Below are 22,427 nucleotides of genomic sequence, written 5' to 3' on the forward strand. Positions count from 1 at the left end.
GCTTATGAAAATATGATGACTTACCTGATCTCACTTATGTCTTTATATCAATTTGCTGACTTAATTTATTTGAATGCTAAATGCTTTAGGGAAATGCTTTTCCAGGGAATTAATCTTTTAACTAAAGCAAGTACTAAATGTGACATACACTAGTATTCCTTTTGACAATATAGCATTTGTCTCTTAAAGTAGAAAACATATGCCCCGGGGGCAAAATTCCACTTTGCTTTATGCTGAGATAAATTCAGAATAACTTCATTGTTATCAATGTACAACTTCATTGTAACGCTGCAATAAATGCAAATCACTAAACCAGAGAAAAAAAATCCTTAGCCAAGAGGCACAAACCAAGGCCAAAAGGGCAACAAGAGAAGTTGGTTCACGAAACTTACCTCTTCAATTTCTCCAACATTCAATCCCCCTCCCTCCCGCCCCCCTCCCTTAATTATCTGGGAGAGCACTTCCTGACTGTGATAAATTTCTCCATAAGGGACTCATTATGAGGTTTTTAACAAATAAGTTTCACCTCCTGTCTAGCACCTGGTATATGGCTACTGCTCTTTACAGGATAAAGGGTTAAAGGGACTAATGCTCTGGTTTGATGACAGTAGTTATGTTTCTGTTCTCTATTAGAGCTGGTGGAGTTTAGGTTGCATTTTGTTACATAGTATTTTTTTTTCAGCTTCTCTTTTTTTTTTTTTTTTTTTTTTAATTACAAATAATCTGTGTAGGCCCTGGGTTGTTGGGTTTTGTTTGTTTTGGTTTTGTTTCAGATGCATGCAACTAATGTCTCCTTTCCATTTCTTCCTTCTTTAGGATGACAGCGATGGGATTCCCTGGTCAGAGGAGAGGGTGGTGCGGAAGGTCCTTTATTTATCTCTGAAGGAGTTCAAGAACGCACAGAAGCGGCAGCACGGCGATGGCATTAGTGGGAGCCTCAAGGCAGTGAATGGTGAGCTGCCCCTGTGGTACAGTACCGCTGGAATGACTCAGTCCTTTTCAATGTGGTTCTTCTGCTGTAGTGAGGAAGGAGACCAGTGCACCATCTGGCATGCACCGTGCCCTTTTGATCTGCACAGAAGAACTTGTTTCTGAAGTGCTTAAAATGCCCGTTTTGAACAATCCACATGTTTCAGTTTCTGGTGAACTGATTGAGATGGGAATCAGGGTGGAGGGTATGTGTCAGGCAGGAGGACGGGGCAGGCTGCTGTTCGGTAGAGAAGGAAGCTCCTTTGATGGACCTGCTACCTGATGTGTTGAGTCTATTGACAGAGATGGTATCCATTTAAAGGTGATTGGCTTCAGTTATCTTGAGAAAGGACAGCTGAACAGAATTTAACAGTTCTATGTTGTTTAGATGCAAGAAACTGGCTAACCAGCATCTGTGACTCTGGAGTGATCTCAGTCCACGCTGTCTATTGGCCAGAAGTGAAGTAGCATTCGACCTACATAAAAAGATTTAGGGGACAAACGCTGGGATGTCAAGAGTCCCCTAGTTCATGGAGCAGTTGTTTAAAGGCTTTAAAAAGAGATATAGACAAACCTAGATGACAGGGGCTTGAAAGACATTTAATTTTATCTATTTAATGCTTTGGCTGATTATTATCTGCTGCTCCCCCCCCCCCCCCCCCCCTTACAGCTTTCTTAAAAAAGCCAGCGTGTCTCTTTCAGATTCACTCCCTGACACAGGACCCTTTCTTGAAAAGGCTTTGTCATGCTGGCTTGAGCCTTGAAAGTGATGACTAGCAGGATTCAGATTTCTGGGCAGGCTTATGGTTTTCTGTTCACTCACAAGAGCTTATTTGTTTCTTTATGGAGGTTTATGGCAGTTCCTTTTAGGCATGTGCATAACTATACATGTGCTAATGCATTAAAGCAGCAGCTGGGTGCTTACTTGGTAGGTTATTCATATTTATATGTAGCTTGCATTTTTGACATGGTGAGTCAAATTTCACTGCGTTTTCACTGAGTGTTATTGCTGACAAGGCCAAAACCTAGGGGAATGGATGGATAACTGCAGGCAGCATGATAAATTTACTGTATTGCGTAAGCAATTGCAAACTCCTTAATGTGATTAAAGAAGACCTCAGACTTCTCGGTTCAGTAATAATATCAAATACTGATCTGATGGGAAGGGGCATCTAGCTTTAGCAGCAAGCCATTAATAAGCTTGGAGGTGTACACAAAACAGCGCTGGCTTTTTTCCCTCCGACACCTCTGCATCATTGATCTTCTGTCAAACACAATTTCTCTTGGAAAGTTTCTTATTCCATTGTGGGGGTTTTGTTTAGTCAAAGGAAAAAAGTTTAAAGGCGTGAAGCACAGTAATTGTGTGTTAGGAAGCTTTGATAGTGTGCCAGGTTACAGGATGACTGAGGTTTTTATGGTGTCTAGTTTCTCCAAAGGCAGCTTAGATGAAAAGTGAGTTGGCTGGGAATGCTGTGTCGATGCAGGTATCAGACACAGAGTATGCCACTGGCTTCCTCTGGCAGCAGCATGGCTTGCATCTTCAGAGCTTGCCATTCACATTAAGAACTGTAGCATTCGGTGCTTTTTCTCCTTCACAGAACTAGGTGATCAGTTCTTTGGGAGTTTTGAGGTTTTGGGGTTGGTTTTTTTTTCTTTTTTTTTTTTTTTTCTTGGTGCCAGAATGATTCTGTGTTACTCTTTCTGTTTGTTAAATGATTCTTTAAATGTCCTATCTCAGCACTGCTCTATTTCAACATCACTGTCCAAAAGCTTTTTTTATCCACTGATATTTGGAAGACTGTTTCATTATACAGAGAAAAAAATCTTTGCAAAAGGGAGGAGGATTGATACTGTGTGGTGCCATTAGGAAAATCTATCTAAACATGCAATTTGTTCGTTACATCTTTTAAAAAAATATAGCCATGTATTTTCAAATCCGCAGGTCTCTGTGGACTGAGGAAACAGCAGGTCATCCCAAGAAATTACCAAGCTATTTTGAATTTAGGAAAGTATAATATTTTAAAAGTGAGCCTTAGATTCATGATTTCATACTGTTGGAGTAAAAAATATTGCCTTGTATGTGTGCTTTGTTGCAACATGCAGGCCACAACCAGTGTTTCTTGTGAGATACTCTAGAAAGTAGCATGCAGTTAAATAGAGTTTGATTGATAGTGCAAAAAGCAAGTCCATTTTAAATGTGAGAGATGAACCCATTAACAGGAGTCTCTTCTGCACTAAAGTTTCTGCAAGCTCTAAGGTGGTGTCCTGGTTTGAGGGCCCAAACCATGACAGATGGGCTGGCGGTGGCACAGAGCCAATTAACTTCTATGCTTCTCTGAACAATAAAAGTAAAACAAAATTTAAAATAAAAAATTCAAATTACCTTTTGAGATTATATGTGTTACAATACGTTGGCTGTCTCCGCCTCACTATTAAAGTTATTTGTTACCCTGAAAACAATCCTGCCGTTTTCAGTTAGTGGCTGAAACCCTGTTACTTAGAGGGTTCTGATTAAAGTAGAGGGATTTTGTTTGAGGGTGGTGGTGTGTTTGCAGGTCTCCTTACTCCTACATTTTTTTACATCTCCTTTTCACCTGATGATTTCTGCTTACAGGTTTGTGCTGCCAGTTATTTTTCATCCTAACTGTTTTTGTGCTTTCTTTATTCTTATTTCCCACCCCAAGCTAGGATTTCAGAGGAAGGCAAGCAGGTGTATTTTGGCTATTGTATCAGTGGATATATTGCATGCATGTTTATGTTGACTCTAGATATTCACACAGTATAGAATGACACACTACAGTATGGCTTTGTTTGCTATGTGTTCCTCTCAAGCATGTGGGAATGTAAAATCTGAAGGAGATGATTCTGCATGTAATCAAGAAACCTTCTGCAGCCCTAAATGGGATACTGGAACTCTGATTATGGAAACAAGGTCGTGTGCTGGAAAACCCAGAGGGACCTCTTTAGTGATTTTGATTACGGCTGCCTGTCATTTGCGTTAGCATTTTAAGAATAGGGATTGGTGTTTGGAATTGTGATACCAATTTTCACAGATCCTCATCTAAAAGGAAAGCTAATTCCCTTGGGAAATTGTTTTCTTCTTGTGTAGCTTAGAATGCGAGATAAGGCTGTAAAAAAGGCAATGAAAGATGTAATTATTGCTTGCATTCTATTTATGAGAATAAATCCAGTAGTCTCAAAAGAGTATATCATAAAGCAAATTTTTGTGACATAAGGTTTAAATTCTGTTTTTCAAAACTTGTGATAAAGAAATTAGTGATAAAGAAGTGCTAGTGTTTTGCAAATGGATAAAATGCCAAAGTTTGCTTGTTTGTTTAAAGTGGTTAGTTAATCTACACAGATGACAAACCAGACGTCAGAATTATTCAAGCAGATAGGGCATTACCAGCAGCTATACTTTATCTGAGAGAGGTGTCGCGGCAATTTCCAAACGTGCCAGCTAGGTTAAGCTTGTGGCAAACATGGTCTAGTTGGGAAATCAAATGTACGTGGGGGAGTGCTTTGGTTCAAGGCAGAAGTTGGAAGTCTTGCTCATTTAGTAAAAAAATCAAGAGATGAGTGAAAATATGTAATTTTGCTATTCTGAGAGATTTCACCTTACATTTAGGGTGGTTAAAGTCATTTATTCATTTATGTATGATGTTCTTTAAACAGAGAAGGAATAATATCAGCACTTTGATGGAGGTGGTGGTCGGTCCACCAATGGCTGTGGTGCCTCTTCCTCCCTTGTCTGCTTCTGCCCTCAGCCGTTCCTACACAAAACCTCATGTGACTTTTGTTGGAGGTTTGCTTTTTCCAAAAATGACGATGTCTTGGTACAGAGAGGTAGGAGCTTCCGAGGCAGCTCGTGGTGGGAATGCGGTGCTGGACCCAGCAGCAGCAGCCTGCTCTGACATCTGGGTCTACCCATCCCTTGGCTGCCGTGTCAGCTGGCTAGGCTGGCTGGGGCAGGCAGTAGTGTTATCTGGAAATAGCTATTTTTGTCATCGCTGCACAGATTTTCAAATGTTTCCTGCTCACTGCATGGGGGTTCATGTTGACACTCTCCAGTGGGCTATGTCAAAACAGAGGTGCCCAGTGGTAGGGTGGTGTGGGGCTGGATTCATTCGACTCCAACTTGTTGGTGAAACCTCTTTTCCCTGGCTGTGTAGATGATACCCCAGACATGGTGTAAAAATTGTGACAGATGTGGTAGAAATGCCTAAACACAACTAAGCCGGATAATTTAGCTTGGTGCTGTGCATTATCTGCCAAAAGCCAACCATGTGGGGGTGGCAGCAGCTGGCAGCAGCTGGCAGCAGGGCAGCCATGTCTTCTCTGGGCTGAGGCCATGTCTCTTCTCTTCCCACTTGTGCGGATGAAAACACAGCAGCCCTCAGGGAAGTGCTGCTGTCTCAGCTGTGTCCCTACGTGCCCACAGCAGCACGCGCCTTCTTCCTCCCCGGTGCAGACATGTAGGCTGGACCACTGCCCCACCTTTAATTTTGAACAAGAAAGTAGCCCTCTTCATTCACTGTGATGGTTCAAATATACTGGCAACTTAATCTCTCTGATTTCTGAAGGCTGCAATTAAATACTGGAAGAAGGTTTTATGCTAACGTTTGTCTAGGGAGCTTTTCACTGCATCAGTGATGTGAAATCGCATTTGTTGACAGTGGGTAACGTCTGTCTGTCTCCTAAGCTTTAGTAGAAGGTTGTAAGTGTGCCAAGGACCCTTGTCTTTGTAAGTGGATTTTTAAAACGCGTTTACAGAAACAGAAATACCTTTTTCAACTCTGCAGTATTTCCCCTTTCCATTCAGAGTAAACAACCTTTTTGGCTAGTTTTAAACTGTGATTAAATATAGATGGTTTTAACTAAAAGGTTCAGAAAATAAACATTTGAGCAGATCTGTCATGGCACTCAACATCACTTTCACTTTGGTGCTTGCTGTCAAGTGAAATTAAAGATAAACAAATAAATAACAGGATGTTGGGGTTGGGCTCCCCTGAAAATTTCCAAATCTCTTTTCCTTTCTTTGTTTTTTAGAACGGGATTAATTTTCAAGCCTGCCAGAGACTTGCTTGTTCATTGTCTGACACAGGCTCTTTTTGCCTTTTCCATCACCACCACTATAAAAATTCTGCAGGCCAAATTGTGCTCTCAGTGATCTCTACCCAGTTCTATTATGTCCAAATTGTGCTCTTGTCTTAATACAATTTCAGTGTTCGGCAAGACTGCCAGAAAATTTTCTCTCACAGGACACCCATCATCCTTTTTCTCTCAAACATAACAGGCGATATTTTTTTAACTGGAGAAACAGAAGACTTGTTTAATTAATTTTCTTAAAACTTCATTTCATGGCCATCTGAAGAGTTGCTATTGCCCCTGAGTGCATTTCTAGTCAAAGTAATTCTAAAAATAATCTTGCCTCCCTGCATATTGCTAATTGTAGGTAATGGAAAATGAAAACGGCAATGAAGAATCTGCAGAGGCGCGTGCATAATCTGTAGGAGACTGAATTATTGCAAGTCTAAAATAAATAAGGTGAGGAAAGGTAAGGAAGAGTTCAGCAGCAGCTGATGGGTCTGGTCCCCCTCCTTTCACCTCCTGTCTTCTGCTGGCTCTGCCATTTGTCTGCCCATGCAGTGCACCTGTTCAGTGAACTAAAGTGGCAGAAAACTAGCCCAGAAAAACGATTTAAGAAAAGAAATAATTTTCTTCTAGTTTAATGAACTACACAGGTTCATGAAGAGGTCGTATGAGCATGAGTGCTCATTTGGTGGAAATGAGGGGCCAGTGTACCTCGACTGAAAGCTGGAGGAGGAGGAGACCAGGCTCATCCCTTTTGATAGTAGTAAGCTGCTCAGTTGGCACAGTCATCTCGTCTAACCACAGCCTTAGGATTGGTGCAGTCCTCTAGTCTAACCACAGCCTCAGATGCTAGAAGGGATGACAGTTGCTAGAAATAGGAGCAAAAAAGATGCAGTTTAAAAATTTGTTAAAAGTCCTTCACAAGTGTAGGTGTTAGATTTATGTATTTCTTTAAAAAAAAAAAAAAGCAGCCAAAACACCACTGATGTGAAATTCATTCTATAGACTGTCCATGAAACAAAACTTTGCCTTAATCCCAACAGAGGACAACAACTTTGTTTTCCTTGACTCAGGGTCATTCTGCATAGCTGCTGCCTTGGATTTATTGTTTATATCAGCAGTTTGGAGAGCACCCTTCAGTGCAGACAAGCAAACTGCTTCATTCTCCCTGGCAGCCATAAAATGCCAGCCAGCCTAAATTTGTACGCTGGCATCTTTTTGGCTAGCATGTACAGCCAAAAGGATGGTGGTGGTTTTACCTTATAGAATTGCCAGCTCTGTCAAAAATTATACCTTTTGTCAATTCTAGTTTGCTTATTTTAGAAATGAGAGTAAGACATAACTTAGAAAACCGTGCTTTTTTGACTGTAATTTTAAGTGAGAATCCAAAGCGTACATCTAACTCAACCATTTCGTTGGTTGGCAGATAAAGAAGTTTAAAATTTTGGGGGTTTTTGTTTTGTTTTGTTTAAATTACTAGATTTTTATCAGGATGTTAAGAACCAGAGAGATCTGCTTAGAGCATTGTCTTTCAAATTAACAGGTTGAGGTGGATGAAGTTCATTCTGGTGACCTGCTAAGATGAGAACTGGTGGTTGGTGCTGGTCACGTTCTCCAGCTGCTAAGTTGTGTTAAGAGGTGATAAAGAGATAACTTGTGGTTTACATAGAAATCAAACCAAAATTAAACAGCTGTTAAAGGTGGTGTAAATGATGGAGTTCCACAGCATGATTTTTCTGGTGGATTGTGCTATTGAAAGAGATGGAAAACTTGCACAAAGTGCAGACACAAAATGGAGATGAAGGCAACAATCCAGCAATATGTGCAGAAAAAGTGAGCAAAATGCTTCTCTGTTTTAGAGCAATAGTTCTCGAAGGCATGGGAGGGCAGAGAAAGGTACTTTACCGCTTTCTGTCCAATGCCCAATTTTTATCTTTAGTATTATTTTAGTGTTTATTAAAATGGTCTAGTGGAGACCAAAGGTCTGCAGGTTGGAATACATAGCTGCTGTTGTAAAGAGGGCTTAAATTTCAGTATTTCTGTTGTTCCCTGTTGCCAATGGTTGGCAGAAGGAAACTGTGCATTAAATAACTAGTGTTTTTAATTTTAAGTACAGATAATAAGGGATATAACCAGAAAAGTGGCAGGGAAAGAAAAAGTCAGTCATTGAAATAGCATACTCTATTTTATTAAGAAAATAGGAACGCAACAGGAAATAAAATCAGTGTCACAAATAAAAGGAGAGAGAAGATTGTCATAGACACAGACTGTGTAATACAGTTTACTGTAGTCAGTCCTAGGGAACTGTATTTTCTGAAACTGTCTGTGCTTAGCTTTGAATAAGGCTTTTGCTAATTATTTTTACAGTATAGCTTTGAGTTATTAGTGCAAGACTACATTCTGTGGAACACTTTCAGAGTATTAGAGAGAATATGTTTTCAGTCTTTAAGGACCTGTCTTGTGTCTTACAACCTCCACAGCAGTTTTTTCTTGATGTGGGGGGCATTTTAGAAATGGCTTGCTGTTTGAAAGAGTGGAAACCTGAAAGGAGGTTGTAGAGAGGGGGGTGTTGGTCTCTTCTCCCAAGTTACAACCGATAGGACAAGAGGAAATGGCCTCAAGTTGCGCCAGGGGAGGTTTAGGTTAGACATTAGGAAAAATGTCTCCACTGAAAGGGTTATCAAAGACTGGAACAGGCTGCCCAGGGAAGTGGTTGAATCGCCATTCTTGGATGTATTTAAAAGCCATCTAGGTATGGTGCTCAGGGACATGGTTTAGAAGTGGGCCTGGCAGAGTTAGATAATGGTTGGACTTGATGATCTTAAAGGTCTTTTCCAGCCTTAACGATTCTGTGATTCTTTGGAAGAATTTGAGAACTATTTGGTCCAGCAGGACATTCTTAAGGCCATTAGACTGTTTTTAATCAGAGTAGATGTCATGTGTGCTGTGAACCTTGTTGTATCAACCCTGGTCTTAAAATAAAGAGTAGAGATTAGTGACAGATGGCTGTAACTGCTCTTGGGCACAGTAGCCACTTCTGCAAGTTGCCTGACACAGCTGCCAATGCACCTTACTCTTCATCTCAAATACCCTTCATTACGGGTGTTCCCAGGGTTTGACTTGTTATGTGTATGGGTTGCCAATCAAAATGGATTTGGGGATCCTTGTAGTGACATGGAATAAACTGAAAATGTCAGTAGATTGGTATTGTGTTATTTTTAGGTGTCATCAACCCACATTTGAACATAGAATTTCTGCTGCAAAAAGCAAGAAAATCAGTTGCTTTTTGAGTAACAAAACTCTTCAGGAATTAGTCATGTTGATTTCATGGCTTGTAACAGCCTGGGAGATTGGTCTGTGTTCTGAGATCATGCTTCCACGTTTCAGTTTGGTTTCGGTGGGATCTTTTTGATTCAAAATCTCCAAGAAACTGTTCTGAAATAAATGCTGTCTTTTGATAACTGATGATGATGAGAGTTTCATCACATAGTAGATACTTCCCAGCCCTCGTGGGTGATTGTTTTCCAGAAAATAAGTATAGCTTATGACGTATACTGTTAAGTCATAGCAGATTGCTCTACATAATTATACATGCACATGTATTTTTAAATCTTTTTTGTGTGTCTGACTAGCAGATTTATTACATGCCGTTAACATGATGTTGTATCCAGAATTAGATGAATATATGTTTTCGATAACCTGTCTTTGATGTATTTTATTTACCAATTTAAATGAACTTAATACTGTGAAGGAGGTGTCCAGTCAAAGGTGTAGATGTGGAAGCCTTGTGCTTAGGGCAACAGGGGATAACAATGACAAGACTGACTCACAAGTGTTGTTTCAGGTTCATCTGAAGGAGTTTCCAGCTCCCAAGAGCTAAAGGCTGCTGAATTTCCACCTTTATCCATCCTGTTTTCTCCCCTCACTGTTAGTGTGCATTGCAATTGCAGTTGGGACTGTGTGATGTTTCAGATCTGTCCACTAAGAGGCTAACTCGTTCCAGATAAGCCTTGAACAGACAACATTCATTTTCTACTTTGCTCAGAATTTCCTGTGCTTTGTTCTGCATCTGTTTGTGAAAGACTGCGTTATCTTTGAAAGCCTTCATCTTGTTTTCTTTATTCAAGCTATATGCTAAAATGGAAAAAGGGAAGAGCTGGAAGGAGCCCAGCTGGAGCAATCTGCCAAGGATCCCACAGAGGGACAGAGCTGGCAAACTCCTGAAACCTCTTCAGCTGACCTCTGGTCCAATTTGGGAAGTCGGAAGATAAGCCACTTTTCCTGCAAAGATTTGGCTTCAGCCAGCCTTTTGGACTAATGCCCAAAGACTGCACCAGCATTTAATTGCATTTTTCTTCTCCTTTGCTTATCCCTCGCTTAGCTTCAGTAGTGGTCGACCTTAAAAATATTTCAGTTCAGCCTCTTCCTGGTCTTTGTGCGCATGTGTGTAAACAGACATGTTAGAGGTAAATCACACCTTCACGTTCTCTGTTTCAGCCAGGTTGCCTCAAAAGCAGGTTCTTCCTAAAACACCTCCCTCAGACAGTGGTTGTCTCCTCTAATGCTGTGAAAGGGGAAAGCGTTTCATGGCCAACTGTTTTGCTCTGTTTACTGTGGCTGCAAGGCACCCCAGTGTTTTTATGTCATGCCTGCTGCGTATGTAGAGAGATTGAAAGAAGCTTAAAAGTGATGAAAATGGCACAAAGGGGAGTATAGTTTCTTCCTTTCTTCTCAACATGGGAATTTTCTTTCCACTTCAGAGCAGAAATGCTGTCACAATGTTAGCAAGAGGTTGCTAGAGCAATGGCAGAAGTGTGTCATCTCATGTAGGACATTGAGAAAAGGCCATCTGGGTTGTACTGAAGCATACAGATGGAGATGTATTGGATGGAGAGGCTTGGAGAGGCTTGAAGAGGAATTTCAGTTTTTTCCTGACCCCTCCTTTCTCACTGTGATGTTGGGACCTAATTTCAGAGCCTCAAGTGCTGTCTCACTTACTAACCCTGTATGCCAGAAGAAAGCAGTAGGGTTGTGCAGAGCCTCAAAACTGAGGTGTTGTATGGAGTGGGCTGAGGTTGAAGAGAGGCATATTCCTGTTATGTGTATTGCCCTTCTCCCCCTGTTGGTTCCTGTGGTGCGTCTGTCCAGGAACATGCTTTCTTTTCCAAGGAGAAAAGTCCCAACTCTTCTCTTTAACGTGACAATCTACTTGACAGGACAGTAAGCAAACAACTATTGTTTTGCCAAGATAATGAAATCTGGTGCTTTCTACAGGAGCTGTTCTGCCTCTTTACATCTTGGGAGGTCAGCAGTGATTACCTCCAGGTGGAAGCCATGAATAAGGTATAGAAGTTACCAGAATGTGGCTTGAATTCCAAATCTTCTTGAAACATAGTTGTTGCTACTCTTCTCTCCCCAAAATCAATTGAAGGATGGCCTTTTGTAATGTAACAAGGTGTGTGGTTAGGGACTACTTGTCAAGTTTTATTTAGATGGAAACCTGTCCCAGAAGCTTTACCTCATCTCATTGTCCTGCAGGGATGAGCTTCAAATGCCAGTTTATATTTACCCAAAAATGACCTTTTCTAATTGAAAGGGACAAGGCTGTCTTAGCTAAGTAGATAAACACAGCCCATTTGCAATTGTAGATTTAAATGCACTCTTTCATAGATTACCTTTGCACAGTATGGCTATGTTCTTAAATATTTAAAGTCTCATTAACAAGAGACCAGAATTGAAGAGTAAAAGTTCTTTGTGAAGGAGAGGTTTTTGAGCCACAAGCTGATGTTGATCTCTCCTAGGCTGGAGGAATACTGTTGGGTACAAAGTCCCCTCTATGCCAGCATAGAAGGCACTCCAATAAAACTGGCATGCAAAGTCTTGAAGGTTGATTAACATCCATAGCATAACACAGGGTTATATACAAATACTCTGCTTATAAAGTAGGATAAACGTGCCGTTAGTTAAGGCGTTGCTTAGTGCAGAAAACCGCCTTTCTTTCTGTTATGGATCTAGACGTCTGCCATTAACAGCCTGGGAAGCAGATGGTTTTTTTAGAATAGTTGACTGATAGGAAAAAGGCAGTTTAAAAGGGAGTCTGTGAACTTGAATATTGGGGTTTATGGGGAAGATGGTTTTGCAGTCCTTCAATTTCCCTGGCATAGTCGGATGTTGAGATGGTGCTAGATTACCATCTGGCTGGATCAAAATTATAACTGCTAAGTAAATTTCTATTTAAAGCTCCTCAAATCATCTTGGACTCAGTGGGGGTAGTCTCATGAAAACTAAATTTGCAGGAAAACTTAGAAATGAACAGGCTATGCTTAGAAAGATAGACTGCTCTTCAGTTTGTGCTTTCCTACTTTCAGGAGAAATTCTGCCAGTACAGATTAAGGACTCAGAAACTTTACCAAGGTTTCCAAGCTTTTATCCAGTGGCTACTTTCCCTCCTGCCCTAGGCTCAGTAGGTTCTTCTTCAGGCAACAGGAACCAGAGTAGACTGAAGGAGGTGGTGTTTTCCATGTTGGCTCTGTTTCCCTTCACTCAGGTTGAAAGTAATGGAAAAGTACTGTTTTGGTGTCCTCTTGTCATGAGAAGACTTCAGTTCCCTAAAGCACTAAATGTAGTAGGAAGGACCTCACTAAGCTTTTGATTTGTTTTTGTTTCTCTAAAAATAAATGCTATTCTGCAGCTTGAAGGAAGAAGTTAAAGAAAGGTGAGTACTCCTCAACCCCAAGGTTTGGGATTGGGTGGTAGTGCCAAGTTCAGTAGAAGGATTTGGGGAATTCTTTCACTATGAAGAGGGGGGAGGTACTGTCTGTCAGGGGCAGGTTTTGTCCCAATGTGGCCTGTTGGGAGCAGAATAATATTTTGGATGGTACCACCTACTTTCATAGGGAATGTCCTGCTCTAACCCAGGTGGGGACATGCGAAATGAAACTATGACTTCAGAGGAATTAATCTGCTCACATGTAAGACGCTTGTACTGATTATGTAAAAATCATGTCCCTTTTTCCCCCAGAAGCTTACAGCTTGACTGAACCTAGGTACCAATTTGAGGAAAAAAATGGGTATGGTCGTTCTGATTGAGACCTTAACACAGAGCTCATGCCTCGGTCAATGACAGGACTTCTTTGCAGGAGCTCACACACCTATCGGAGAACTTAAAGAAATATGCTGGCTTAGTATTCAGTCAGAAACTACAGTGAAAAACAAAGGGAAAGCTGCTGGAAAATTGTGAATTGCAGAGCTTCCCACGATGCACGTTTTTTCCCCTCAAAATTCACTCAAGTACGATCTATGTTTAAGACTATGTAAGATACAGTTTTACTTTACGTACTAACCAGTGATGTGCAGCAGATGTTGCTGAACACATTTTGTGCCATCTCTAGAAACAGAGCGTCTTAAACCTGCATATGTCTCTGAAACACCGATGCATGGCTTTTTTCCAAATTGCAAAGAAACTGCTCCCAGTCCAAATCTAGCTGTGTCTGCTCTGGTGCCTGTCATGAGGGATATTCCTATTTATACTGCTTGCTCCCTGTGAAATGTAGGTCAGGATTTTTAGCTTATGATTGCTCATAGGACAAATAATTCTCAGATACCTCCATGTTAATACCAGAGAATTAGGAGTACCGCCTCTCTTTCTGTTTTCCTACACTCTTCATTGTCTGTCGTTGTGCTTTTTCCCTCCCTTCTAATTGGAAGGAGGAAAATGTGTTCTCCTGTTTCTCTGCGTACTTTTCCTCTCCAGCTACTTGTTTTTCATTCTGTCTTTGTCCTCTTATTTTCTGTGCTCCCTTTGAAGCAGGAAGGTCTGTTCCTGCGCTGTGCCGTGCCGTGAGGACAACTCCAGGCTGCTTGCTGTAGGCTCAGTGTTACAGCTGTGGAGATCATAGATTTCTTTCTTTTTTTTTTTTTTTTTTTTACCCCCCCTCCTCCCACAAACTCCTGGGCTATCCAGCCTAATGTGAGAGCAGCTTGGCTTTAGTATTTGGAGAAAAGATCTATAATAAGCACTGGGGACATGCTGGTAAAAAGCATCAGCGTGGTATATCAGCTCAGTTGGAGTACTGACTGTACATTAATTCTCCAACTTATAATTAGCTATATTAAATTCCAATTTTCTGAAAGGAACCATTATCAAATAACACTCTGTTTGAAATCTCAAAGAAACATAAGGAATGAAAGCTTAGTCCTCTTATGCTTTCATCTTTCAGAAGCAATCCCTATCTCAACATCTTGACCTACATTTTCTTTTTACCCTCTCCAAGAAACATTGTGTGGATTTAATGTCTCAGAAGGGAGGTAAGGATTTTATGCATGTGTATGTGTTGACATATAAAGTTTGGGGAAAACAATGAGGCCTTCATGTCCCCAGTGACATTTTTTTTTTTTTAACTTGAAAGTGTTTTCCATAATATCTCTGAGGCAGATTTTAAGTTCAGAAAGAAATTAAATATAAAAAGTCCACCCTGTTCCTTTACAAGTGGTCTACTTTTATCTATCCAGCTTCTGCCAAAGCCTTTCCTGATTTTACATACCGGTAGAGAAAAAAAATTGACTCCTTCCTTCTCATATCCTGCTTACCTCTGGGGATCCATTCATACAATTTCTTTTTACCATTAAAACGTGATGGGGGGGACTTTTTTCCGGGGGGGGGGGAGAGGTGTTTAAAATGCTGGTTTTGTTCCCATTCATTCTGACTCTTACTGTGTAGCTGTTTGGTGTTACCAATAAACAGTTTTCCATGGGAGTGAAACCTTGACCTGGGTGGCCCAGGCATGCAAAGAAGCAAAGGCTGTCAGTGCATCAAGCAGCTGGTGCAGGTTATGGGCTAATTGAAATCCAGCTTTGACACTGACAACGGTGATTCCCACTCTGTGTACCACCCCTCTTCCAAAACACAGCACGGCATACCTGCAGTGCTGCTTTCCCATTAGATTGGTCCATCCTCCCCTGCTGGGAGGGTGGCTCCAATACCCACAACGTGGTTGTTGCCATCCTTTCTGCATCATCCCACCGTGTGGGACTACGGTTATAAAGCAGGATGCTTTCTCCCACTGCAGAATAAATGTTGCTATAGCCATGGCCTGTGTGAGGATAGGCAAAATTCTTCTCCCATTGGTTCAGTATGGGACTTTTGGGGGTGGATTGGGTTTGTTTGTTTGGGGTTTTTTTGTTTTTGTTTAGCACTTTCAACAGGTGAAGTGCTAAGTGTGTGCTAAACATTAATACTATTTAATAGTCTTTGTAGCTTGAGTTTGGCTTAGAGATGCCTTGAAACACAGTGTAAGGAGTTCTCTAACTCTAGGAAGACTTTTGTTGCCTTAACTGTTTCTGTTTAATATCTCTCTCGCTTTTTATAGGGCTACTGGGAATGTACAGAGGGATTCCAGTCTTCGTTTCCCACCCACCCCCCTTCCGTGTTGTCACATCATCTTGAAATAAAGTTATGCAGGGCTTTTTTGAATATCAGTAATGTACTTTTGGCCCAAAATCAGTTTGTTTGGGTTTTTTTTTCTGATTGTAGTGATACAATGGTGAACTTCAGCATACAAGCAGCCTCTTGGGTATATTTTGAAAGCTCACTTACTGTTTTCATCCTGCATTTCGATGCTGTTCATTGCATGTACCTCCCACCCCTTGCCCCTATTTCTCTGATGCTGTACTTAAAATAAGAAACATGCTAAGGGGTATCAGCCTTTGGTTACATGAAGGGATGGAAGGAAAACTCTGTGCAATGAATTCTTGTTTTAGGGGGAAAAAAAATCAGTATTCTTTAAAAATGACAAGATAGTACTTTATCTGTTTTGCTTACTCGGAGAGATAAAATCCTTAAATACACATCACTGTATAGTCTTGATTCTATAACTGTGTGATGATGGCTGTTCCAAGGTTTCTATTAAGTCAGAGAGCAGCTAATGTTGTTTCACTTCCCTTTCTGATGCCCCGAAACTTGAGCAAGAAAAGCTGTTTAATAGCAGCAGAATATTTCATGCCGGTGAAATTTCTTTAACTCCTCCGGGGGGTGGTGTGGCGGGAAGTCTCCTTAACATTTCAGAAGCCCTTTCTCCAGCATCAGGTTTTCAAGTGGCTGGCCCCCTACCCCAGCTCTCATCTCTTCCCCCTGTTGTTCGCCTGTGGAGCTCACAAAAGGGAGGTGAAAGTAAGGTTAAGCTGCTGGTCTCAAGAGCTAGAAATACAGATGGAAATTTCTTGGCGTATGAGGAGCATTTCCTCAAAGGCTGTTACAGCGCTGACGTTTCATATGCTGATGCTTCAGGAAACTGCATTAATGCTGGTGAGAATCGGTTGTCCCCCCAATTAAAATAAGTATGGTCTCCACGTACTCTCTGGCAGGTGGCTGAAGTTTACGTTATCTGATGCCTTTGAGTTTGAGTCGCTCTTGCTTTGGCTTGTGCGTCATTCCTGTGGTGAGATACTCAGAACTCAGCTGACAGCCGAGCATGGGCTTTACCTGTTTTGTCACCTCACCTGCTCTCCAGTCACTGCAGCACTGGAGCCAGTCTGGGAGGGCAGGGGATTCTCCTAAGCATCTTCGAGCTACAGATTTATTTCCCGTTGTGTTTTTTTCCATTGCACGTGCCCAACAGGTAGACGGCTGCTGTGCATCAGAAACACTCCACCAGCCCCTGCTGTCGCTGTTGGCATCGCATAGGAGATGGGCTGGGATCCTTACCTTAGGCAAACAGTGCTCAAATAGAGGTGAAATGTCATTGCTCCCGTGCACGCATATGGCAGAACAATTTGTTCATTTGCGTCGGGCTTTCATATTGCACTCGTGATTTCAGTTTGCGGCGGTCGGTCTAAACGTTTTACTGTCACTGTCACGAGCCTTCTCTCCCCTGACAATAACTCTGCAAACAGATTACAGGGGGCTGAGTCAAAACAGCAGAGCAGAGAGCTGCTCTTCATCCTGAGCATGAAGTGTACTCCTCCGACCTTTAATTTAAGAAAGTGAGGAAATGATACTTGCCCACCCCCACTAAAAAAAAACAAAAAAAAACAACAAAAAAACAAACAAACAACAAAAAAAACCAAACACCAAAAATGAAAAAAACCCAAACCTTTCCCCTGGGAAGGGGTGAATAGAGTTCTGCAAGTACAGATTTCACAGAAAGATAGGTGGCGCTTGTTTGTTTTGCTTTTTTTAAGCAACCTGATTTTGAAAATAGGTTTAATCTTTTTATGGCCACATTGCTGTTTCATACATTAAAATCATGCCAAGTATTTTACAAAAAATTGTATATTTTTAATTAATTTAGCAAGCTAGATGTAAAACAAGTGACAAGGAGGAAGGCATCCCAAGAGTTCAAAGGCTGAATTTTGGAGGCATTCCAGATGTTTGAGTCTTTGTGTTGTTTTACAGTGCTTTGTAGCCGCTTTCTGTGAAGGAGAGGAAATAAATGCTACACAGGGTAGATGGTGTCGAATGGAAGGGGTTCACTCCCAGGAAAAGCAGCTGCTGGTGGTTTTGCTATGAAGAGAATCACCTTTCCCTACTAGCAGCAAGGCGCCAAGCATCGTGGATGAACTTTAGGGTTACAGACAAAAGCCTGGGAAACCAATGGATTAAAAAAAAGTGTTGAGACCTGCTTAGGCAGCTTTCTTCCCTCCCCTCTTCCTGGGATGTCATGGGGCCTTATGCTGGCATAGTTGTCAAGCCTACATTAAGGCTCTCAACAGATATGTGAGCGCTCAGGCTGGCAGGGAATTGGAAATTTGGCTGCAGGCGGTGCCGGAGCATCCCCAGCATTGCAGGAGGCAGCCTGCCTCCCTGCCATGCTGCCTGGGCTGCCTGCGGTCCAGCCAGGCTGCCCCGACCTCCAGGGGCAGGGGAGGGCTTTCTGGGATGTTGCTGAAGAGGCTAGGGTGTCAAGTTAGAAGTGACTGTGGCCTGTTTTTGTTTTTTAGAGTTGGTGGATATTTAATTGCTCTAAACTCAGAGATCATAATTCAAGCGCTTAGTAGAAGGAGGTGCCATGCCAGGAAAAAAAATAAAATAATCCTTGTCAGCGAAAGAGGTTGACAGCTTGACTCTTGGAGCTGGCTGATGGATGATCTCAGAGTTAGGGAGGGCATGTTCACTAAAAAGTCATTGAAAATGTGGAGTGAAAGTAATTAAAATGGTTTAATTCAAATATCTGTCATATGTGACTTGAGTTCTTGTAAAACGTCTAGCATTTAGCTCAGTTATTTTTTCCCAGGACAGAAGAAGGACTTTTTCCTTCTTTTTCTTTGACTGAAAGCTCAAAGCATCTCTAGTGAAGAAAGGGCTGAATCTGTACCCATGTCTGCTGGCTGCGTGGGAGGGTCACTGGTGCTACATCACTGGGCTGTGTGTTCTTGCAGCAAACAAGATCTTCATAGCTCGCGTCACATGAGGGCGGAGGGGGGAGTATTTCTTCTCTCTGTCTGGAGGACTGCCCATGCTCCTGGCAAAAGTAATGAAAGGCAAATCCTCAATGACATGCATTAAAATATCAAATGGGACTATGCAATTAGAAGTATGTCATTCAGCGTTTGCCTTTCATGGCTTTTGTCACACAGGGGCAGAATTAGAGACAATTAAGCAGAGGATAACCTCCCCAAAAGGGCTTTCTGGGACTTCTCTCTTCCTTTCCCCATCCTTTTTCTTACAGTACACTGCTATGCTAGAATCCTTCTCCTGTTCTCCTGTCTGATGTTTTGCTCTCTGTTGAGATGTATGTAGAAATCAAGTCCTACATTTATTTCTCCAGTCATTCGATTTCCATGAGAAGGAAGTTAACTCAGGAGCCTGTTCTTGCTCCTCTGAAGGGCTGGGCTTACGCAGATGGGTGCAGCGGAGGGTTGGCCCAGTCCCTGCCAGTGATTGCCTTCACAGGCCCAAGATGTTGACTGACCGTGACTCCAGTTCCAAAAATGGGCCTTTTGTCACCTCCAGCTGAGGAGGAAAAGCATGTAGCAAATGTTCATCAAGATGCTGTTTTGCTGTCGTATCCGCTTTCACGCGGATACACTGTTTTCATATTATACAGCCTCTAAGGGTTTCCTAGAAATCTTAACAAATATAGCCAAGCTTTGCTAAGCCTCTGGGTTTTAGCTGCACATCTCTCCCTTTTCGGGCTCCCAAGTATTCATTGCTAGCAGTGAGACATTGCATGCCTTTTTATTTCCCTTGTTGTTTTATTTGCACATTCATATGTTGTGTTTTCTTCCAATTAGCAGGCTCTTCCTTGCTTCACTGTGTTTGCCTTTACCTTCTTTCTTCCTTCTTTGTTTATACTCTGTGGAGACACAATTGCTAATTTTTACTTTCTAGTGTAGAATAGCTGTTGTCTGGAGACATGCTCTTGGCATAGCTTTCCCTCTCGTGTTACTTAAAATAGCAGAATGTGTTTAATTTTTTTTTTTCTTTTCATTTTTACTAATCTGTCTAGTCTCTCGGTGCCAAGGTGTGGGTATTTTTGAAGTGTGGGTTTATTATTCCTTTGTCCATCCATTCATAGTGGAAGGTTAACGTACCTTAGCTGTTTCAGAGTTGCTGAGTCTAAAAGCAAATCCCAGTGATGCCGAGGTGGGGGGGAAATAATTGACTAAAAATTGTGACTGCTATAGTGGTGTATTACAGTTAAGAGGGATCTGTTAAAGTGATTCAGAAGGGGGAGGAATTGCCCTCACTTGGTGCTCGCATATAAGTGACAAAGACCAAAAATGCTGACTAGCTTGCTTTACTTGATTCTTCTTTACCAGAATAATCTGTGCTCTCTCCCTCACAGGAGGGGATATTGGTGAAGAACAGGCAAAAATACTTTGGAAACGGAGTCAGTAACTCTTCTCCAAATAACTGTCAAAAAAATTTAAACCAAATAAAAGTGGAAGAAACAAAACATTTTAAAAAGGATATGTGTTCTTTCACAGGCGTGTCAAGGGCTTCCTTGACTCTCTTCTCTCATGGGATGTTACCCTACTGGTTCTCCATTCAGCCATAACATTCTCCAGAAAAGGCAGAATAAACAAGTCATGATAGTTTTGGCATAAAAACAAAAAAAATAATTTACTTGTACGTCACTGATAATTTTATTACTATCTGAGAACTTTTCTTTCTCTCAGTGATTATGCCCATTTTTTTATCACTGATATCCTTGAACTAAATAGAGATAAATTACACTGCTTGTAATCTGTTTGTGCCTGTAACTTCAAGTAAAACGCATGTTTAACTCTGTTTCCAGATTGCATGTTATTATCAAAGAAGAGAAGATGTCCTGTAGGACAGAAGTCCCTGGCATAGCTGCAAATCAAAGGGCACTTTTTCTCCTCAGGGAGAAATAAAGCCACTCTGTCCAGCGCCAAAATCAACACGAGGCACACAGCACTGAGGGATTTTAATTACCCCACATCTCATGTAATGCTTACCATCTGTACCCCTCCCTTGCACTTCACTGTGGTGGTTGATCTCACTACCTGTATTTTACAGGTGGGTGAGCTCAGGGAGGTGACCTCTCCAGGGTCACCTGCTGGGCAGTGGCTGCATCTGGACAGAGTCCAGGTCCCTGTGTCCTAACCGAGCTCTCTTCCTGGTGGTGGCGTTCCCTTGCTTCTGCAAAGGGCTTTGTGCCTTCTCTGCCCACATCTCTCTGAACAGCAAAGGTCTATAGCTATGATCTCGCATTTGGAGTCCTCTTGTTCCTCCAAAACTTTCTGGCTGCAGTCAAGGAAGGCTGGGGAACAGAGGTGGATGCAAGCTTCAGACATCAAATACTGTGACTCCTTGGCAACGTGCAGCAAGAATACGTGGTCCTCCTATTCACAGTGCTAACAGGGAGTGCATATGCTACTGTAAAATTAACTGCATTTCTGTTTGTCAAAACATAATGACCTTTATACAGCCTGGTACCTACTTAGTAGAAAAGCTGCTGCTCCCCCCTTACAATACAGCTCCAGGGGCAATTGGTAGGAGCTCAATAGCATGGTGGTACCTATATAGGTAGGTAGCAGCTGATAATAACGTGGTGGCCATCAGCTCTCTTTCATGCTCTGTTCTGCTTCATTCAGGACAGCCTTAGCTTTTGGGTCTTTGGGCAACTGTCCCTTGGGTTTCTTTGTTTCCCCTCTTAAAATTTAAGAAACTTGGGAAAATTCAAGGTAGCTATTTGTGGTTTTAAGCTCTGACTTAGTCAGCTCTCTGCATTTGTAGGAAGGGGATTTAGGAGAGATTTATTTGTTCCCCCAGCTTTTTTGGAGTCAGCATTACTGTTGCTATCTCCTCCACCTGTGTGTGAATACCTACCCTGCTGCTCAGCCTGTCTGGTACTCCTCTCCCCTCCCTTGTCCAGGCCATACCACCACGGAGCTCAGGCTGATGACCCCCCCCTTCTGCCTTATGAAGAATAAGGTGCCAGAGGGGTCGTGTGTCTTGCCCAGGGGGAACCAGGAGGGTGTGTGTCACAGTTTTCATTATGTCCTTAAAAGTGGAGAAATGTCTTTTGATCAGAGAGGTGTGTCCCTTTGAATATTCTTTTTTCATTGTATAAATCTAAAATAACAGAAGTATAGACTTCAGATGAGGTTTCTCTTGGTGTATGATATGTCACAGGCATTGGTAGATTTCTTTTTTTTAAATGTCTTCCAGATGCATATTTCATAAATAAAACTGAGGCTTGAAGTATGTTCTATGGCCTGGGGTGGTTTCCTGGCAGAATTGAATTAGGTTCATTTTTGACTGTTATATTCTTGTTTCTACCAGTTTAATACCACTACCCGCACCAACCAACACCCTCCAAACAAAACCAAAACAAAACACCCTTAAAAGTGTTGTGTTGAAACACCAGAACAATATAATTTCAATTAATGCTGCTAACAGGTACTTGATAATAGGCTCATATGCAGGAAACAAAGTCACATAAAAGTCTTTGGTTGCTTAATAGCAATTTTGGATGGAGATGTAATGGGAGTAAGGAGCTTCTTTCAACCTGTATTATTTAATCAGTTCTCTTTGGTGATCGTGTCTTTTGACAGGCTGACAAACACATCTTGTGCTGTAATGTCATTCATGCTTGGCTTCCATAGTAATGATGTATATCTACATATAAAAGCACTCTTCTAGTCATTTATGAAGACTGTACAAGCTATTTGCAAACAGTTTTTGGCATAACAGTACTGCTTTATGCATATGCTGTGTTACGTACTACAATCAACCTAATGCCCAGTGGCTTGTCATTTGAAAAGCCCACGTACTGTTAATTACCATCATGGTGGCAACACAGAGCATCGTGTGGTATAAACGACGACTGTTTCATGCTGTAGTTTTTTATTTAGAGACAGAAAACTGTTGTGGTTTTGCATTACCAAATGAGATA

General features: G+C 41.6%; 1 protein-coding gene across 1 annotated transcript in view; it reads left to right on the forward strand.

Moving 5' to 3' along the window:
* The first annotated feature begins 822 nt into the window (after positions 1-822).
* JARID2 (jumonji and AT-rich interaction domain containing 2) overlaps positions 823-22,427 on the forward strand; it is a 128,827-nt gene continuing 107,222 nt past the window's right edge. The window contains exon 1 of the mRNA XM_082498987.1: positions 823-952. The gene's annotated coding sequence lies outside the window, so the exon portion shown is untranslated. The remainder of the gene's footprint in view (positions 953-22,427) is intronic.

This window comes from Vanellus vanellus, assembly GCF_965231255.1.
Source record: "Vanellus vanellus genome assembly, chromosome: 2".
In the NCBI taxonomy this organism is placed as follows: Eukaryota; Metazoa; Chordata; class Aves; order Charadriiformes; family Charadriidae; genus Vanellus; species Vanellus vanellus.